Genomic DNA, 6,000 nt, shown 5'->3' on the forward strand with positions numbered 1-6,000 from the left:
ACGATCATCTCACGGATAAAATCGCAGCACGACCTTTATTTTAAATCCCCTCCAGACGGATCGTCCCAAACGCAAAATTGCCTATACAGATGGCATCGCTCCATTTGTTCCAGACGAAAATAACAGAGAGCCTAGTAGTATTTCCACGACTCGTCACGCTTACTTCTCACGATTCACTTTCTACGCGCTTCTCACGCCCTGACACGTTTAAATTCCGCTCCGTCCTCGTACGGCCACGGTTCCCGAAAAGGAGAGATTCCATCTACCGATCCGCCGGCGATCTTCCAAGAATCATCGAGATCTTTTCCTCCCTATCGGAAGGACTCCGGTGAATAAATATGCATGTGTATTCGTGCTTGATTCCACGTTTAAGCGGTAGCTCTTCGGGAATTATCTCTTGGTTCTTCCCTTCGCTAATTTTAAACTCTCTTCGATCGTTTCTTCGGGTCGAGGACGATAGAGGGTGAGACAAAGGAGCGGGTACGCCGTGACGAGGGGGCCAGAGGGGGCGGGTTCTAGAGGCAGGGAAAACAATTTGATGGAATATAAAGTCCCCATCCTCCGTTCTCCAACTTCTCCGGACGTAGTTCTCCTTAATCGAAGGAGGATGTGGAGTCGGTTAAGCCGAAGTCAGTCAGTCAGTTTCATTTGAACGTCAGCTGCCCGGATGTCTCCCCCATCTGTGGGACTCGTGTTGCAGGGAACAGAGGCACCCATGTGAGACACCTTCTCCTCCGTGCTCGCTCAGGTGGACCTACACACCGTGGCGCACGTGTGTGCGGGTAATGCGCGCGTATCTCGACGGACGTGGATACATCTGGACGAGAAACGCATCTGCGAATCGCGCGTTCCTCGACGTGCCTCGCGAAAATCCTCTAGGTCCCAGCTCGATCCGCGGTACCACGATTTCTGGATGGATCTGGCTCCTTGGGACTCGGACATCCCATCTGGTTTTCTTGAAAATTTGCTCGAAGGTGTAGGTTGACTATTGCTGATTGGCTCTTCGAACTTAGAAGGTTGTATGGATAGATAGTTGTAAGAGAAATTAGAAATGAGAGATTTTAGAAGACATAGTAGATGCTAGGTATTATTCAAACGTTAGTTAACTAACGTTAACTAATCATTTTTGTTGTTGAATTGAAGGTTGCACTGACTTTAGTACGGTACTTGTTGGAATCTTAGAGTTAGTATGCGTAGGTAAATATAAATAATAAATAACATTTTTTATTGACAGAATAATGGAAATGAAGGACAGTGTCTTAGGAGCACGCGTTCCATCATCTTTTACGAGGCAAGGTATTGCGTGGCAAGTTGAATAATTTTATGTATCGAATATTTCTATTTTCCACGCGCAACTTCGATATTCAGTTTTTAAGACTCGGCTTCCTTAATTGTTCAGATTATCTGCCTCGATAGATAATAGCTACAACTTGTGATTCTTTGGACAGACACGCGACACGATTCAACAATTAGAGCTCTCTGTATTGCTTATCGCAGGTTTCTGTTCTAATCGATTTGGTTTAACGACAGTTCAGTCTCGTAGATAAGTGATGTTGCTGAAGTTTGTTATGTAGCTTCTAAGGTGCTCGAGCAGGCCATTTCTAAGCTAGTGAGTTATAGAAACACCGAATTAAAGAAGGATTTTTTAAAATGTATTCGTTGTCGCGTGGAGTTACATTCTCTCGACGCCTCAAGCTGTCCAAGCCCTTTTTCTAATCCCTCGAGGGATGTTTCTAACACCAGTAATCGCAACTCTCGCTGTACATTCTTGCTAATTATACAACATACTCACCGCTTCGCAATTTATTATCTTCATGTCTTCGTGTCATGTAAGTACACGTCTCCACCTCAATGTCATTATTTTGCACGCACACTTTCAATCCAAATTATTCGGATCATAATTAATTCGAGTAAACCTTTTCATTTACCACAGCAACCTACTTTATTCATACCACACATTACAGATATTGATACGTATATAAAATTCAAAAGAACACAAATTAAATTTTCCAAATCACTCCAAGGTGCTCGTACCTGTTATTCTAATAAAGCTCCTATTTTTAATTCGTGCTACATTGAGCTTCCTTACACCAGGTCCTCGATATTTGACGCCTTAAAGGATTTGAGCTTCTAAATCAGTAGGAAAGAGAATTTATAGAGGAGGAAGGACGCAAATTAAATTTTCCTAATCACTCCGGAGTATTTCTACTTGATATCCACTGTCCTAATAAATCTTCTTCCACCTCTGGTTCACGCCACATCGTGTCTCCACGCCATGCCTCCAATTTTTCACGGCATAAGAGGGCTTTTGCCTCTAAATCAGTAAGAATAGTATATAAAAATGGGAAGTTATACGATAAAACATCTTTCATCTCCACTTCACGCCACATTGTTCCCTCGATCTGCCGCACCATACACACACCATCGACTCACGATTTCCCTCTCGTCCCGCACCTTTTCTCGAAAGGCAGTCGACCAACTCGCAATAAACGTCAAACGATAACGAACGACATTCGAGTAATTGCCCCTCTCGCCACCCATAAATTAGTTAATGCGCGATGTTACGCGAAATAACCTTTTCAATAGCTGCGGTTCGCGTTTCGTGAAATGTTCGGGAAGCGTCCGTGAAATATCGACGAAAGTGATGGCACGGGTTGCTCTCATAAATATGTACGTTCGATAACCCGTACGTAAACCGAGCCGCGTGTTAGCATCTGTTCGCGGTGTGTACTCTTTTACCTGCAGCTTTCGACGTAATTTACCGACCTGCCGCGCGGACGGAGCACCGACTTTGATAAAAACAAAAAGGACGAGCCGCTTTCACGTTTTAATTTCACCCACGAGACTGTCCAGCAGAAATTGCCGGTACTCGCGGTTGTTGCAAGCGGATCGTCTAGACTCTAGAGGAATCGACAGATCGCGATTGCTTTTTAGAGACTGTGATTTGGTGAAACTTTTGGAGCTGCGAGGTGTAATTGCAGAGAAAAGGCTTTTTTCTTATATATACAGTCGATTAGAACCGTTGGAACTAAAATGCATCGTATGTATTCGGTTGATACTGTTTCGAGATCGAATGTATAAACGGTCGCATTATGCGCGCGAATGACCCTTGATTGCTGACCTCTTCACCTGCGCTGGTCACGCTTGTGAATTATTCATCGAGTTTGCGCACATCCTAAAAACTCATCAGCGGGCCCAACGGAGTCTTCTCGAAACGTTAATGAATACAAGAGACGCGTTTCCTTTACGGCGATCGGAAACGGAGTCCACGTACGGCTGGCGTTGGCTTCGAACGTTGATCTTTCTTTTATTCCTCGAAATGAACGCATGTAAATTCGTAAAGTAAATTAAACTTCGCTTCGCTAATTTTTATAACGTTACATAATCGATTTAGATTTATCGCGCAATAGTATAAGATATGTATGAGTCAACTCGCAAGTGTTGTTTAAAGTTTGCATCCGTTGAAAATAATTATAAAAATCGACGGAAGTGTAGTTTAATTCGCTTTACGGACTTTACGATGAACGAAGTGTCAGGATTGATTATACCGGTAGTCTTTTCGAACTGGAAACGTCTCTGTCGTGGATCTGGAAACAATGTCGTCGAGTCGACGATTTTTCGAGCGATCGCGTTGCGTGTTACACGTGGCTGAGAAATATTAGCGCCGCATCCGTTTTCTCAGAAGCGTTCTCGTATTATAGCGACGACAACTCGCTTCGATGACACCGTTGCGAATATAGCAGATCGCGTATCACAAAAGGCAGTTGATAAACGAGAAGCATAACGTTCGCGCCGGAAGATATCCAGCGCGTGGTACCGATGTCGCGTGGAAATCTTTCGATATCAGCTCGAATGAATCGTTCCGATTTCCTTCAAAATTTGGTTAGGAACCTCCCATTACTTTGAAAGTATTTCAAACAAAAAATTATAATAGTAGTTCAACTTGAACAGTTGACGAAATCAAGCCTTCGAGTGCTTAATTATTTGATTAACTCGTAAATGACTTCCCTTGCAGGTAGTAATTTCTAGTTTGCCAGCTAGATCAGAGCAAATTATAATTAACTATAACGATTATATAATCGATTTAGGTTTATCGTGTAATAATAGAAGACTACGAATATTAATGCGTAAGTGTTGTTTAGAGTGTATCGAATGAAAATAACAATAATAATGGTGTTCCACGAGCCGAGGTATAGCATGAATTATGAACCGAAACCTATACCGCGCGATGATGGTATTCGAGAACATTGAACTCGAAATGCTGCTGACAAAAGACAAGTTTCCTACCTCTGCTTCACAGCCCGACTATAGTTCCCAGCCGCAACAGTGCGTCGATTCTTCTCCCTCGGTTACTTTCTATATTCTCAATTTCCTCCGAAGCGACGGAGAGCAGCGTCGATATACACTCTCGTTAATTAACATTCGATGCAACAGGAGCGAGGAGATTTGAACCTCTTTTAAATCTCGACGACCATGAACGCTTTTTGTTGAATGAAAATTTAAACTCAGGGACTTGTTAAGCCAAGTGAGCGGTATACTTGAGACGATGGAAGGTAAATATACTCAGTTGATAAGCTTCTAGGCTCCTCTCTGTTGTAGGTCACACTTCTAGATTGGGAAACACTGGTATACTCGACGAGATTTTCGTCTCGTTGCTCTATACAAATTTTTATTCAACGTTTCCAATCCCTTCATCTAGAACGTCGCCAATTTGTTATTTTAATTACACTTCACCACCTCAAACTACGATCTCATCTCACTGCAAGAAATTTTAACGAAGAAAATTAATTCTAATTTCTCTACCCTCCTTCCTCCTTCCCTAAAAGGAAAACCTTATTATTCTCTCAGTAACTCGATTCGTCCCGTCAACTGAATCACACTGGCAGCGAAAGAAGCCAGGATTTCCATAGCAATCTCTCGAATCGGCTTCTCAGCGTGCACACGAACGTCAGAGCTCTTACGTTCGTTATCTAGCCGCGAGAATTGATCGAGATTAGAGTGTCCGCATCCGGAAGCGTTTCTTATACAGTTTCCTTTTTTTCTTTTTCTCTCCGCGATCCACGCTCGCCCGAGACGCACGCACGTATTTTTCTCTCATCTTTCGCGCTCGCGCTTACCTTCGCGAAACGATGCACCTGCGGACCGCGAAGCGCGATTAAAGCTGCTCTAGAACGCACCAGCCACGCTTACACCTTCCGTTCTCCCCCTCGTTCCTTTATTTTCTTCCATTATTATCGCGAGGGAACGACTACGATTTGGAATATCAAAATAAACGGATGGCAATGGCTGAACTGCGAGGAAGAATCGAAAACGAACGCTTGTTGGGGTTTATGCGATGTAAGATTTGGTCGTTTCCTCTACCGCGATTCTCTACGCGAGCATTAGATTGCGTATTTAAAGATAGTTGACAGAGAAATTTGAATATCGGTTGTATCGAATAATTTCATCTTCAAGAAGTGGACTCGCTTTACGTTAGTTTCCCACTCGTCTTTCCCCTCCGTCTACTGGTCTTTGTTGTGGTTCTCACAGAATTTATTACACTTGAATTGATCGCACCAATTATACATTCTCCTTCTTCTTCGACGAAATTTTCTATTCTTGTCCGTCATTCCTAGTCCGTTGATTATTCCGTCAGAGTTACTTACTTCCTTCGAACATTTTCTCTCTAGAACAGTGTATTCTTTCGATTTCATCGCGTTTCTCGATTAAATCTTTCGATGTTCAAGAATATCCTTTACGTAGACGCATGGCTCGTCCCACTTCGATGGTAACCTATGTATTTCTTCCCCATTTCCACGTCAACGCACCACTTTTACCGTTTCTATTATTTCAAGACACAGCAGGCTACAAACTCTTCGAAATTTAGTTGCAATGGAGTTTCGAGCAGAGATGGGCAAAACCCTAGGCTTCGAATGAATCTGAAGTTCGTCGATACGTTTGTCTCATTTCCTTCTTTGGAAAATGTTCAAAAGAGGAAACAAGACAAACCAATAGGTACCA

At 42.9% G+C, this 6,000-nt stretch overlaps 1 protein-coding gene across 1 annotated transcript in view; it reads right to left on the reverse strand.

Annotated features, from left to right (window-relative positions):
* The window catches only part of LOC128891996 (dual specificity protein phosphatase CDC14C-like), a 23,876-nt gene extending 18,742 nt beyond the window's left edge, over positions 1-5,134 (reverse strand). The window contains exon 1 of the mRNA XM_054152021.1: positions 4,288-5,134. The gene's annotated coding sequence lies outside the window, so the exon portion shown is untranslated. The remainder of the gene's footprint in view (positions 1-4,287) is intronic.
* Between the last annotated feature and the right edge of the window lie 866 nt (positions 5,135-6,000).

The sequence above is a fragment of the Hylaeus anthracinus genome, unplaced genomic scaffold (genome assembly GCF_026225885.1).
Source record: "Hylaeus anthracinus isolate JK02 unplaced genomic scaffold, UHH_iyHylAnth1.0_haploid 12002, whole genome shotgun sequence".
NCBI classification, from domain to species: domain Eukaryota; kingdom Metazoa; phylum Arthropoda; class Insecta; order Hymenoptera; family Colletidae; genus Hylaeus; species Hylaeus anthracinus.